The sequence below is a fragment of the Phodopus roborovskii genome, unplaced genomic scaffold (genome assembly GCF_943737965.1).
Source record: "Phodopus roborovskii unplaced genomic scaffold, PHOROB, whole genome shotgun sequence".
In the NCBI taxonomy this organism is placed as follows: domain Eukaryota; kingdom Metazoa; phylum Chordata; class Mammalia; order Rodentia; family Cricetidae; genus Phodopus; species Phodopus roborovskii.
The window spans coordinates 21,500,957-21,515,766 of NW_026125059.1; the positions used below are offsets into that span (position 1 = coordinate 21,500,957).

A 14,810-nucleotide genomic window follows, 5' to 3' on the forward strand; every position below is an offset into this window, starting at 1 on the left:
AGGCAGTCCCATGTCACAGTGTGGCCCTGAGCTGTTAATCTACTGCACTGGTCCTGTCCCTTCTCGTTCTACTTATGTGGGTGGTTGCGTAACACCAGCCCTTCCCCAAGTCTGGGTGCTGGGGGAGGGTTACTGATGAGTGCAACTGTTCTCAATATACCTCTCTGGAATGTATGGGTGCCTCTGGGGCTGGTGCCTGAGAGTAGAGAGGGCTGCCAGCTGCATGCCATGTTCTAGGGCTGTCCCCAGCACCAGCTGGACCTATTATGCTGCAGTATGGTTTGAGTGTGATTCCAACTACATGCAGTTCAAGCTCGGCAGGGCTTCTCAGCACTGGGTCCAGCTTGCTTACAGAATTCCCAGGAGTGAGGTGGCACCGTCACTCACTATCACAGCCCTCCAAGCCACAAGCTAGTAGTCACTTCTCCTCTCCAGACCTCAGTCCCTTTACCTGCCCAGCACGGCAACAATGTGGTTTCTATAGCATTTCTGAGACTGACAAAGGAACAGATTCAGTACATAGTAGGCCTGCAGGCAGTGAGTTTAGAGGGTAGGTCTGAGCCTGCCTCCTCTGGATGACCTTTCCTTTTTTTTTTTAAACCTAGAATGAACTTCAGTCTTCATCAGCCTCTCCCCAGCTGTCCCTTAGGATGTCTTGCTCCTATCTGGATCATTTGTTAACGACCAAATGGCCCACACCGGCCCTTGTCAGGGGTCTAGTCCTCCAGCTTCCCATGACCACAGATACCTGCCTAACTTCCCATACCTCGAATATGCTGGAGGTACAACAGAGACAAACAGAGGGCCCTTGACCCTCGGGGTAACCTCTGACTCCTCGTCCTTGCTCTGGAAGCCTGAGTTACCTGTCTAGTTATATGCCAAGTAGCTTTACCTTGGAAGCTTTACTGGCCCCTTCTGTACAATGGGTACAATGAGAAAATCTGTGAAGATTTGACATGATGCTAGACTGGGGTCTACACAGTGAGTTCCAGGTCAGACGGGGCTACATAGAAAGACCCTGTCTCCAAATAAATAGTTAAAATAATACACATCTGTATAAATAATATTTCTTTTAAAAAACAAGAAAAGCCCTAGTAAGGAGCCTGGTACTTAATTGTCATTAAGTGTTAGCTGTTATTGCTAGAGCTGCAGGTGGTTTTGTCCCTTTACTGTGATATGCACTACTACAAGGAACAGGTGCAAGACAAAAGGTTGAGTGTGGTAAGTGTCCACAGGCCAAGGCTGTGTCCACCCTCAGGCCCCAGGCCCACAGTCACAGCTCTGCTGCCCTACAAGACCCTTGTGTCTTCCACTCACAGGTCCTCTTTGACACAGACAGTGGATCTTTTCCCAGACTTTCATGGTACTGTTACTACTGTCCGTAAGAGGACAAGACTCAATCAATCCATTGATCAGTATGTGGCTGGCTCCCTGACCTCGATTCCCTGGGGACCTTGTCCTCCCAGCCGCCTCTGCCCAGGCACAGTGGCTCCCTGATGGCTTCCCAGATCTTTAAATAACTAGCTTGTTAGCAAAATCGCAGCAGTAACACCTCCCTCGCGCCACCCCGGCCTCCATCTTTCCACGTGATCCTGACGGCTGCTCCCTCTGAGTGCCAAGGAATCCCGTCTCCATCTCCGTCACTGGGCCACACACAAGGGGGCTGTGAGCAACAGCAGCTGTGCCTCCAGAATCTGCCCTAAGGCAGAGGAGGTCTTAGAACAGTGCTCACAAAGGCCAAGGCCTCTGTGAGCTGATGGGGAGTTGAACGGAGACACTGAAGAGTATCAGGCATTCACCACACTGCCAGGCACCTAGTAACTGTTCAAGAAATACCCACTGCTACCTGCTGGTGGTGGCTCACACCTTTAATCTCAGCACTTGGGAGGCAGAACTCAGCACTTGTGAGTTCGAGGCCTACTTGGTCTACTGAGTGAGTTCCAGGACAGCCTCCAAAGCTATGAAGAAACCCTGTCTCGAAAAAGCCAAAAACCAACCAACCAAACAACAACAAAAACCCCCACTGCCTCGCAGGCTGGCCCCCGAAATAGGCATTGTCCTCAGGGAGACCCCGGCCTGCCTTTGGGCAGCCCAGCATGTTTGTCTCAGGCACTCTCTGCTCTCAGACCACCAAGTCCTCAACACTTCTGTGGTGACAGCTTCTCAGCCAAATACAACAGCTGTCTCTGGTGGCTGCAGCAGACCAGACCCTGGTGAGGGGGAGAGGTTGACAACCCAAGCTGGGGTGGGGGCACTAATTCATGTGGCCCCTTTCACAGTTATTAGCAATAAGGTTGGCACCACACAAATGTGCAACGTCTGGTTCTCAACGTCACGCTTCTATATCCATTATTGACAGTGAACTTCAAGGGATTTTATATTATCCTCGATATTTGCATATTATGCATATTTACCAGACATTCCCTTCTCATAACCATCTCATCAAGGAAGCTGGCAGCTGTTGGCAGATGGGAGAGTTGGAAGCAAGGGGACTGGCCACTGTAGCAGCTCTCTGGGACCCCAGAAAGCTGATGGGTTCCTGGGTCCTGGTAGCTGGTGAAAGATCATGAAGGATGCCCACGTCCCCAACTCCCTTCCTTGACCCTAGCTCCTGAGAAGCCGAGGCCACTGAAAAGGCAGATCTTCAGTCCAGAGTCCCAAAATGCAGGCTGAATGGTGACAGGGAACCATCGGGTTTCCTCACCTGTGAACTGGACTTATTATGCCAGCAGAACTCTGGGGGGGGGAGGGGGCATGGTATGTGTGTTAGAGAACAAGGCAATAAATGAGCCAGGTACTGTGGTTGGCACCATGTGGGCCTGAGGTGGCCGTCCCTGCTCTGTGGGAAGGATGACAGAGGAACCAGGCTTCGTGAAGACAGTGTGGGTGGGGGCGGACAGTCAGAGATGGGGCTGGGCCCCGCACCTCATCGTGAGTTTAGGCAGGTGGAGCTGGAGGAGGGACAATGCTTTCTCTTGCGTGCCACAGGCTGCAGCAAGGCTCCCTGCTCCCCTCCCCCCTCCTGAGCCTGTGCCCAGCACCCGCCCCAGACCTCGGGGTGGCATCTGGAATGTGCAGAGCTTGCTGTCCATCCTCAGCAAGGCTTTCCCTCACTGGGAAATGGGTATCCTCACCATGCCCACCTCCACAGAGTTGTCAGGAGGATGAATGCACCCAGCTGGTTAAACTATAAGTTGTACCCAGACAGGAACACTCTTGTGGAGGTCCCTCTGCCAGCTCGTGGGTGCTGCAAGTGGGAAGGCTGGGCATTTCCCAATGGTGGCAAGCACCACGGTGGCTGAGGTGCTCAGGGCTGTGGCTGTACTTACCGACCAGGGAGCTACGTGCACAGGAAAAATGGTAGCCAGCAAGTGTGCTGCAGATGACCCCTCAGAAGTGGGTGTGGGACCGAGGACTGCCACATACATCCCTCCAGCGCTCCATCAGAGGTATGAGTTGGACCCTGGTCACACAGGGGGACCACCAGGCTCCAGGCAGAGGGCAGCACCAGTGTCTGCAGGGCACAGGAGGAACACCCATTAGCTTGAAATGAGTGCGGCACCTTGACACCTTCAGGCCAACCCTAGGGAAGGGGCAAGTCGGCAGAGTTGTCATAGAAACCCGAGTGTTTGTGTAAGACTGTATTTTGCAGAGAACCCTGGCACCCCAGCTCATGGGAGGCCACGTTGTTTTTAGAGGTAGATTTGCATGTCATGCATATTTACAATGCCTTTCCCACCACCCACAGCATCCCTGCAGCAGCCAGCAGTGGGAAGCTAGGTTCCCCAGTCCTTCCTCAACTTGCTCCTCCCTCTTGCCCCTCCTCTCTTTCCCACCTCATGAGGGAAGTTAGGAGAGGGGTCAAAGTCACACCACTGTGAGTTCAAATCTCAGCCTGGCCTTTCTCTCATTGAGGGGATAATGGAGAGTGCTTTCCTCTTTCTGAGCCTCAGTTTCTCTTCTTGTTAAGGGTATTCTGAGAGCTGCTAAGGGGTCTCAGAAGGTAATGCAGGCAGGATACTGGCACAAGGTTCTTCCTTGGGAAAGACCCTAGGAGGTGCCATTCTCCTGTGCCCTCCGCCGCACACCTACCTAGCTGACCCCGAGGCCTCAGAGGATGTCCCTCTGCCCTCCCATTCTACAAGTCACAAAACTGAGACTGAGAAAACAAGGCAGCTTTGGCATGAGGGCCAGAATCTGAGCAGCTGGCCTGGGATTTGGACTCAGTCCCTCTACCAAGTGCTGGGAGGAGACACAGGGACCAGTTCACCACAGGAAGAAACAAGAGGGCATCTAGGTTGGGATGCTCATCTCCATCTTGTCCCCAGGCCTAAGGATGCCCTCCCAAACTCCCCAGGGTCTGCCCAGACATCAGTTCCCACACTGCCTTATGTACAACACCCTTTTCAAGGAGAGAAACTGAGGCACACTGCATGGCAGGGCAGGAGGAAGGGTCCCGACCGGTGTCTCCAAACCTCCTCAGAGCCCTGACATGCCTTTGGTGAGGGGTGCACACGGATCACCAGTGAGGCCAGGGCAGCATTCTCTAACCCAGGTTCTGGAACACCGAGGCCCATCTCCCTGAGAAAGGACATTCCCCGCCAAGAAAACCAGCCAGGAGCAGCAAGGGTTTGGGTAGCAGGAACGAAGACATGGGTGGTATTCAAGAACAGTCTCAATGAGGGTACATATGCTCAGAAGTATGCATGGAAGACCTCCAGGGGCATCATGGAGTGTGAAATCCACAGCGTGTTCAATGCCACAGGTTGGGAAGACTGCCCTTCCCACCCAGTTACCACTTGGAGCCCAATTCACCCAGCATTACCGCTGCAGGAAGAGGTAGCAGCACAGGGAAGGATCCTGACCTGCAGGTCTCTAATCCCCCTTGGAGCCCCCAAGTTTGCTTGCTGAGGGAAGGCTTCATGAAAGTCCCCCCATCCCCCCTTCTCTATGATGGGTAACAGGCCCTAGGTCCCTGATGTCTGTGACACTGTTAAATTTTGGACTTCCAACACAGACAATCTACATACAAGGTGAAGATAAAAAGGTTCCACACAAAAGGCCTCATCCCACCGAATGCCACCGACACAGACTGTCACTGGTGGCTTTGGCTTTATAAAAATGGAAAGTAGAATCAAATCTGGTCCTGGCCGCCAAGAGCTGTGGCGGGGATAAGAGCTGAGAGGTGGGAGCACTTTCTGGGGCAACGGAGAGGTTCTGGAATGGACTGTGGTGATGGACACACAGCTCTCTGTATGGGCTAAAAGTCACCTAATAGGACACTTTCAATTAGCAAAACATGGCATGTGAGTTACGGCTCAGTTACTGTTAAATCCTTTGGGGGAAAAAAACCACAACAGAACTTGGTGGCCACCCATAATCTGAGAGCCTGTGGCCCCCTTGGGATTCCATAGGGAAAACCCACAAATGTGCTTCCAAGAAGTCCTCATTCCCAGAAGTCTGTGTGCTTCCAGGAGCCACCAGACATCTGACTGGTTGGGCTCCCACCGGCTCCAGGGCCTTTGGGGACAATCCTTCCCATTGCTGAACACACTGTCCCTAGGCTCCATTTCCAGCATCATGGATGCTGCTGCTCCTTCAGACTGAGATGCCACCAGAGTGACACATGCCCACTTCACCCACTGGCGCCAGCACTCAGCACCTAGTAAGCCTTGCTGATTGAAATGCTAAGGCAGAATCACAAACCACAGTACACACACCTGCTGCTAGGTTGTGGCTCCATGCCCTCCTAACCACTGGACCCTGAGATGGCCTGTGAGTCACAATTCCTACTCCTGTAGGGACCCAGGGATGAGCAGGGGTAATGGAGGTAAGAAGGCCTTCCTCCCACAGCTACCTGTCTCCTCAGAAACCCTCTTTCCAGTCACCAATGCCCAAGCTCTGGTGTCATTCTCTACATCTCTCTCTTCCCACATCCAGGATGAGATGCTGCAGGGAAGCCACCTGCCCTTCAGCCACTGCCATGCACTGAGTAACCACCGGCTCCTGCCTGGATTATCCATGTTGGCTCTGGGCCTCTCTCTTCGGACAAAAGTCAGAGCTGTCAGGTTAGATTTCAAGTCAGATCTTACTCCTCCTCTATCTAAAACCTCTATCTAGGGCCTCACTGCACCTCAAGGACAAGCTGACTGACACCCTCCCAACCACCACAGGCAGCCCTACATCAGCTGAGTTCAAGCCTTCACTCCCCTGCTTCCCTAGCTCCAGGCCCACTGGCCTTCATGCTCTTCACTAGACACAGCAGGCATGTGCTTGCCTCAGGGCCTTTGCCTGTGCTCTTCCTTGCCCAGCACACTGGTGGCCCAGATGTCCTCAAGCCTTATTCTCACTTCCTTCACAACCTTCCTGGCACTGACTGCTTGGCTAAATGAGTGGGCCAGGCCTGCGTGTACTCCAGTCAGTGACGGCAGGATAGCCCCACCGCAATAATTTCTAACTAAAGATCAGAGACTTGATGGAAAACTTTAGACTCAGGCCGGGCAGTGGTGGTACAGGCCTTTAATCCCAGCATTTGGGATGCAGAGAAAGGTGAATTCCATTGAGTTCGAGGCCAGAGTGGTCTACAGAGCAAGTTCCAAAGTTACACAGAGAAACCCTGTCTCGAAAAACAAAAACAATGTCAGGCTCTCAGTTATGAAGATGAGTGCCCTTGGGCAAACTTTTTTTTTTTTTTTTTTGCTCTGACCCCAATGTCTCACTGTAAAACTCTGACTGGTCTGGAACTTGCCATGTAGACCAGGTTGGCCTTGAACTCGAAAAGATCTGCTTGCCTCTGCCTTCCTAGTGTTGGGCTTAAGGGTGTGGTTGGCCCAGTCTTCTGGGCAAATTCCTTAACTTCTCTGTGCCCAATTGCTGCTATCTGAGTGGGGGGGTTGGAAATCCCCCCTCAGGCAGTCCCTGGCGGGGAGGAGCGCTGTTACCCTGACCATTCCACTGAACATTCCTAGCACCCCAGTGTGTGGCTTGCCATTCTCTGCAGTTTCCTTACAGAACAGGACACATAGCTTGTTGGCTCCTCCCACAACTTATCCCACCCCCATTCCGAATAAGAAAGAGTTCTGTCCATTGCTTGGGTCACAGACAGAGCATCTGGCATTTGGAGCTAATCAACAAAGGTACCATTTAGTAAATATTCCCAGTGGTGGGTGGATATTTACCCACCTACTGATGAGCTCTGGGTTTCCCCTGCTTCTCTCTCACAACCCTGACGTTTCTCTCCAGCCCACCCCACCCCTCAGACGTGTTATGACAACCATGGGCTGGCTGCCCTGTGCCATCTCACAGCCTATGTAAAGCCCTGGGATGAACTTCCCCAGACTCTAACCTCCTCTGCCATCCTCTAACCCGGCCACCCTCCTGGGTTACCACCAAGTGACCAGGAGCTCTTCTGTTCCTTCTGGTTGTCTCTTACTTTCTACATAAAAGAAGAACCCTGTTCCTGTCTTGAAGACTCCTGCACATCTTTGACTGGCCTCGAACTCAGAGATCTGCCTCCTGAGTGCTGGGATTAAAGGTGTGCACCACTACTACCCAACTGGGAAAGTAGGCTCTAAAAGCAGCACTGATGGCCCTCCTGTCCCCAGCTCTCCTCTGTCAGCCTGTCCTGCCTCCCCAGCCTGTCCTTCCTCTGTCACTCAGTGCCAAGGCAGTGACCTGCTAGCCTCCTATCCAGTGACATGCACACTGACCTCCCTCCTACTAACCCCAAGCCCTAGGCTCTTCGGCCTATTCTACAAAGCCCCTCTCCCAGCTGCTTCCTAGCCCTGCCTCAGGCTCCTCAGGACGTACCCACATGCCCAAATGGGTCCCATCCCCTCCCTGCAGTCCACTTCTCCCTCCGAAGCCACCAATCGCTGGAGCCCCCATAACAGAAATATGGGCACCATCCCAACTCCCTTCTTGCTCACTCCTCCAGAAACCCTGCTTCCTGACTGCCCCAAGCCTCTCCTATTCCCACTACCATCTCCCTCAGAGCACTGGAGCACAGGCCACGTGGCCCCCACCACCAAACGGCCTGTCTGTCCCTCGTCTACAGGTCCATACCAGCTGCCCTTGGCTACTCGGAGCCCACCCTCAAGGCCACCACTGGTAACTAAAGCCTTCTCTGGACGTGACAGTATGAAAACTGACACAGAGCCCTTTCTTGATCTTATATGAGTCTCACCTAGGGGCTGACCTGTGAGGACAGAAACCTGTGAGGCCGCAGGGCTAAACGAGGCACAGACATAAGAAGGAACCTGTGATGTGGGCTGGCCCTGGAATGTGACCAGGCAGAGGGCAGGATGGAAGGGTCCATTGTGGCTGACTCCAAAGATATCTGGAGGATCAAAGGAGACTTGGGACCTTCTCAAGCATCACCTCTGTAGAAGCACATCCCAATCCTGCCTGGTAGCTCCTGACCTTGGAGGGGTGACCTCAGTGCTCCATCTGTGAAATGGGAATCCTGTGCACCTCTTGGTAGATATGATCTGAGAGACACAGAAGCCTCTGCACGCCCATTCATTTGTCTCAGCACAGTAACTTCTCTATCCTTCTCTCCCTTCCGGGGGCAGGGGGAGGTGGGGAGCATCCCTAGACCTCCAGTATACTCCCTAACCTCAGAGAGAATGGAGCTCTGTGCACACCATGCTCTGTCCTGTTCACACATCTGCCATAAAGCTTCACTCAGAAGTAGGCAGAGTAGAAATTAATAACAATAACTAATAATAAAGTAGAATTATAACAATATGCTATAATAAAAGGTATGCAAATGCACTCTCTCCCTCTCTCAAAATATCTCATTATACTGAAGGTCTTGACAATCTCAGCATACAATTGGCGTGGCTAGGATGGCTATAAAGAATTGTGAACGCCCACCAGTCAGCTGCCAGGCAGTGGAATGCTTTGCCCAGAGGAGGCGCCACCCAGCCTTGACTGCTAAATCCGTGCTCAATGGCTGGTGGGGCTAGATTCTGTTTGTGTAGGATGCAGTGGGCTGGTCAGAGCCCAGCACTGGGCAGGGAGGCCAGCCCCAGCTCTGAACTCTGTTCTTATCCTTCCTCGCCTCCTGTCCTAAGCCAGCCTTACCCATTGGCCATAACCCCAGACCCACCCCCAGCAGCCATGAGATCCTAGCACGCACACACACACACACACACACACACACCGATTTGGAGAAACAGGCAGTTGTCCCAAGCGGGATCTGGGAGCTAGTGCCAGGTGGAGAGACTCGCCTCCAAGGGACTGATATGGACGCCTGTCATCTCTCACAGCTGCAGAGCAAGGCCTGTCAGCAGTCATAGCAGATCCTGACACATGTCACCATTCCAGAGGCCTCCGCTTCCTCCTCTACCCCTCACAGCTCTGCAGGCTGCTGGTCACCCATTTTGCATCAGAGGGCACTGCATGGCCTCAGGCTGTGTGGTAAATGAATGCCTAAGCAGAAGCAAGCTCAGGTGAGTACCATTCAAGTTCCAGGACTCACCCCAGAGTTAGAAGTGTCCCCCATGATCAAATTCCCACGTCCTGTAGAAGCACATTTTCCAACTGCGGAGGACACTTTGTACAACAGAAACACTCTGATGCACGGTCCGCACACAGGACTGCAGCACACAGGCTTGCAGAATTGAATCTATAAAGTCAAACAGCAGTATGTGGCTCATGGCTGCCCTCCTTCCGGCTCAGGATAGGTGGTCTTTGGCACCTCGATCTCAGATCCCATTTCCAGGAGTTCACAATACACTAAACACACTCTAGCCTTGCTAGAAAGAGCTGAACTATAGACCACTGGCTAGCTTTCAAACCAGAGGCTATGCCACACCCTTCACTTAGCTGCTTGTCTACAGCCCAAGGTCAGGTCACTCAAGAAACAGCTGGCAGCCTCCTGCCTTGGGCCAGATGTGGACAAGAGCCAAGCATGCTTGTCTTTGTTCTTACAGAACAGTGTGGCAGGGGTATACCTTACACTAATGTTTAAGACATGTGCACGGTCTGGAGGAGCCAGGAATCTGCAGAAGGCAGATCACTGCTGCATGTCATGGTCCTTCATGCCTAGCACTTTTATCCATTGTCATCCATTTGTGCCTCACAGCTACCCCACCCCCTTGAAGCCTCATCCAATTCCTTAGGGCTCTGGCGCAAATACAGAGAACACGGTGCCCTGTACACAAACATTTGGGCTCCTACTCCGTAAGTGGCCCCAAACTGGGCCACAACGAGGACAAGATGAGTCAGGCAGTGTCCCTGGAACACCCAATCCCACGGGGGTGGCAGATATGTAAACAGACATCACAGTCCACAGCGATGGGTGGGAGTCCAGGGCTACGGGGACCAGCAGCCTGGGGGTGGGGAATGTTTTGGACACATGAGAAAAGAGGGCTCTGCCTGGGCCCAAGAGGGGCCACAGGAAGCCACCAGGTAGGCAGGTGGGAAACAAACAGGGAAAACCTTGTTTGGGAAACTTCTGCAAAGTGGGGAGCTAGCCCCACTCCAGAGAAGGAGGGGGACATGGGGAGGTGAATAGGCCTGGAAAGACAGGTAGGGACCCAATCATCCAGAAGGTCTTGTCCTGCCATTCAGAGACTGTGGTCTTTGCCCTGAGAGCAGTGGGGAGCCCAAGTACTCGGTCAGTTTCCTGTGGAAATAAGCACCTGCCAGCTCAGTGGGGCAGACTTAAGGTGGCGGTAAGATCTGGGAGAACGATGGTGCTCTATCTGGGGTCTGAGTCAAGAGACTCAGCCAGGGGGCTTGGTGGAGTGCTTGCCTAGAATGCACAGAGTTCTGAGTCCCTTGGATCCCCAGCTTTGCATAAAATCAGACATGGTGGTTTATGTTCTAATCCATGCTAGAGCAGGAGGATCAGAAGTTCAGGGTAATTCTCAACTTCAGATCAAATTCAAGGCAGCCTGGGATACATGAGCCTCTGCTTCAAAAAACAAAAACAAAGATAAGAAACTGGGGAGATGGTTCGTGGTTCATGTGCTTGTCATACAAGGTGAGCATCCTGAGTTCCCATGCAAAAGCTGGGCACTGCAGTGTGTTACCTTGCAGCTCTCCCTCTCTCTCTCTCTCTCTCTCTCTCTCTCACACACACACACACACACACACACACATTTTCTCTCTCTCTCAGTGTGTGTGTGTGTGTGTAAAACCTCTATGAAATGGAATATTATCGAGTACTTAAAAGGAGTAAGATCCAGTGTGTGCAAAAAAAAAAAAAAAAATATATATATATATATATATATATATATATATATATATGAATGCCAAAATTTTAAGCTAAGCACAAGAAGCTAGACACAAGATTATATGTCACTGCGTGTTTCTGTTTATATGACCTTTCTAGAAAAAGAAAATTGTAGAGAGACCTCAATAAAAAAAAAAAATCAATGACCTGGAGGGAGGCAGGGGGGGATTGATGGCCAATGAGCAAAGAAAACTTGGATTGTGGTGCTGGTTGCACACTATGTAAATCTGTAAAATCTCACCAGGATGGGTACTTAAGAGGACCAGTATTTAAACTGCATTTTCAGAAAGTACCCAGGGAGGGGTGTTCCAGGGAGCCCTCCACAGAAGGATGCCATCATACTCAAGTCAGGGAGAGAAGCAGACAGCCTGTCACTATGGACACCCTAAGCAGATAGGACACTGAATGAGAGGTCTCCAGGGAAAGGACTCAGGCATCCTGAGGGTCAGTGTGTCCTATGAGAGAGACTGGTCTCAGATGCTGGCCAGCACATAACTCTGCCCTCCCCACCCTGCTCTGACTTCGCACCCTGCTCAAGGGTCAGTGGGGAGAGCAGGCTTCTGAGGAAGCCCTTCTGGATTCCACTCTATTGCGGGTGGCCTTAGTTGTCTTGGTAGAGGCCTCATAGTCACAGGGTAGGGGAACAGCCAGCACAGGATGGCCCCATCCCTACATCTGCAAGGAAGAATCTCCTATGTGGGACAGGAGCACATTTCCATCTTGCTTAAGCTATTGTTTGGGGGCTTGTCACTCAGAGGCAGAGACTTACAGCTTTTCCACGAAAATATTCTTTTCAAACTCTGACCATGAAGCCTATGCCAGAGAAGACCACATCTGACTGGTTCTCCACAGCTCCCAAGCAGCCCACGGTAAGTGCTCACTCTGCACCTGCTGAATAAATGGCAAATGAACAGAGGACTACAGATCCTATGGCTATCCTCTTCTCTGTCTGACCCATCTGCCCAACTCCTTTCATGGCCACTCTACAGATGGCAGAGTCCATCCGTTTCCCTACGTAGCTACAGTCCTCACCCAGCACCGCCGCTGGGCTTCATGGTGCCAGCAGGTCAGGCCCTGCCTCCCCTGACAGCCTTGGCCACAGCTGGAGTAGGCAGTGTTGCCCACGGGCCACTCAGTCCTCCCAAGCTCCTACCCCAATGTCCACGAGTACTGCCCACACATCTAGCTGCCACACAGAGCCCAGTGAGGGCAAGAAAGAATCCACTCAGGCAGGACTTGAGGAAAGAAGAAAGGCTGGGGTGTCCTCTCAAGCTCCCCGGAAGCTTCCCTGCTGACTATTTCTCCCTCAGTCTCCAGAAGCAGCAGCAGCACTAAAGATCCTGTTAGAAGGAGCCTCATTCCGATAATCAGCGCCTCCCATCCTCAACCCACCCTTGCCCACTGCGGATTCATTTCACTGGAAGACTTCAAGGTCAGAGTATGACTCAGTTTCTAGAGCAGAGAGGTGGGTGGGTAAGGACTGGGGCTGGCAGGCATGAGGTGGGGTCAGGGTAGGGTCTAGAGGTCTGGAACTCCTTGAGCTATGCCAGGGAAGCAAGCAAGGAAACAAAGGGGCTTGTGTAAGACACAGCATCACAGATGAGCCACCTCCTCTGCGTAGATCTGCAGCTCCTCAGCCCACTCCACACTCCAGGCACAACCTGTTTCTCCTGCCTGCACCATGTCGTGGGCTCTGCTCCTCCATCCGCAGAACCATCTGCCAATCTCAGCTGTGAACACCCTCCTCACTCTGCATGCGCTCCGTGGGATCCCATGGCATTCCAGAGGCCTTCCCTATGCCTCTGCCTGAACCTGAGTGCTGGTGCCAAGCTACCAGTACCTGCCCGCTGGGGCCTGTTCAGGGCTGCCTCCTAAGCCCACCAGCCCCGTGGATGCAAGCAGCTCGTCCTGAGCCTCCCAGACAGCTGCCCTGGTGTCCCCATTATCCAGTGTGGATTCAGAGTCCTGCACACACCTCTAGCTCTGCCCAAAGGATTCCAATGCAGGTTAAATTCCAAGTCAGGCCCTCTGGCCACATAGGTGGGGAGCAAACATCTGCAGAATGAAGAATGGAATGGGTTGAGAAGCTGTCCCGAGGACCTGGAGAAAGCCCCTGTAGGGGCCTGGCAGGTACTCTGCTGTTCAACTGATGGAGCTGTTCACACACATTTTATCGAGGGGCTGACAACAGATGATACTAACTACTGCTGACAGGGAGGCTCCCAACAGCAAAGTTCAGGGCTGTGTCTGAGTCCATCTCCCTAATACCCATTTGATATGGATCCTGTCTTCTCCCATTTCACAGACAAGCAGCCAAGTCTCATGGCTGGAGATTGCATGGCTGAATCTGAACCCTGGCCAACTATGCCCATGTGCACAAGATATACTGTGACCACCATGAGCCTCAGCCCAGATCTCAGTCTCCACTGACAGTGGGGTAGAGTGGGTGTACTGAGACAAACCCCACACATTCGCCAGCAAGAAGCAAGCCAGGTTTTTCTAGGATTGGGTTCCTGCAGCTAGTGCAGGTCCCCAAAGATACTCACTTTGCTTCAACATTTCTATCTACACAGTGGAGCAGTAAGGTCAGCTGACCTAGGAGCCGTCCTTATGGATGGGACATTCCAAGAGCCTAGTCTTCCCTTGCCTGTGGTCTTCATTTTCTCATTTGTAGAGTGGCTGAGGGCAAAACCAATTCCATGAGATCCAGCACTGGGGCTTCCCAAGGCCATATCAACCTGAGCTTCCTGAAGCTGGATCTTTGGGAATACATTCTTGCACTGTTTCCATGGTGATGCTAAGGCCTAAAAAGGGGGTGGCAGTGTCTGGACCTGGAGGTGGCATGTTGGCTGTTCCCCTCCCAGGAGGTGCTGTCTCAGAACTTCTGCCTCCACACAGCAGTAAGGACAGTCAAGAGTCAAACCTCAGCAGCATCTGGTCACTGACCATGGTGCTGAAACCACGCACTTCTAAGAGCAAGCTCTGCCCTGCAGCAGCAGGCCAGCTGGAAATCAGGAAGAAGGACCCATGGAGAGGGACACAGGGGAAGTGTGGCTGGCTGTGAGCTCTTGCACCACCAGTTCAGCTGTTGGGGGTTCAGTTCCCGCAGCAGGAATGCAGAGGCAGTCACGGGATGGAGAGGCCCAGACTGAAGGCCCTCACTATCAGGTGTGGTAGATGATGAGCTTTGGGAAAGTGACATTAGCAATATGCCGACTCTTGTGCCACCCACCGCCCCTCCGCAAAGGTTTTTCTGTCCCTCCTTCTGGCACTCTTGTGAAATAATGTTCACAAAGGTAAAATTAGTTGCCCAAGATCATGTAGCTAGTGAAGTAAGGGCCAACGTTCAGACCAGTTAGTCTTAAAAAGCATCAAATCCATCCTCTCTCCATTGTAAGTATCCAGTTGGGGAACTCAAGTCAGGAAGGGCCTGACTTACACAATTCATCCAGAAAGCCTCCCAGAATAAGCCTCTTCAATCCACTCCAAGCTGGTTTCCCTGGCACTGTGAGCAAGAATTCCCCACCCCACCCCCATGCTGCTGGAGCCACAGGCTGGCAGCTCC

The 14,810-nt window shown here is 52.4% G+C and overlaps 1 protein-coding gene across 3 annotated transcripts in view; it reads right to left on the reverse strand.

The window, feature by feature from the left end:
• Positions 1–3,459, reverse strand: part of Dlgap4 (DLG associated protein 4) — an 87,077-nt gene extending 83,618 nt beyond the window's left edge. For all 3 annotated transcript variants that reach the window (XM_051187991.1, XM_051187994.1, XM_051188002.1), the window contains exon 1: positions 3,330–3,459. The gene's annotated coding sequence lies outside the window, so the exon portion shown is untranslated. The remainder of the gene's footprint in view (positions 1–3,329) is intronic.
• Positions 3,460–14,810: the final 11,351 nt, after the last annotated feature.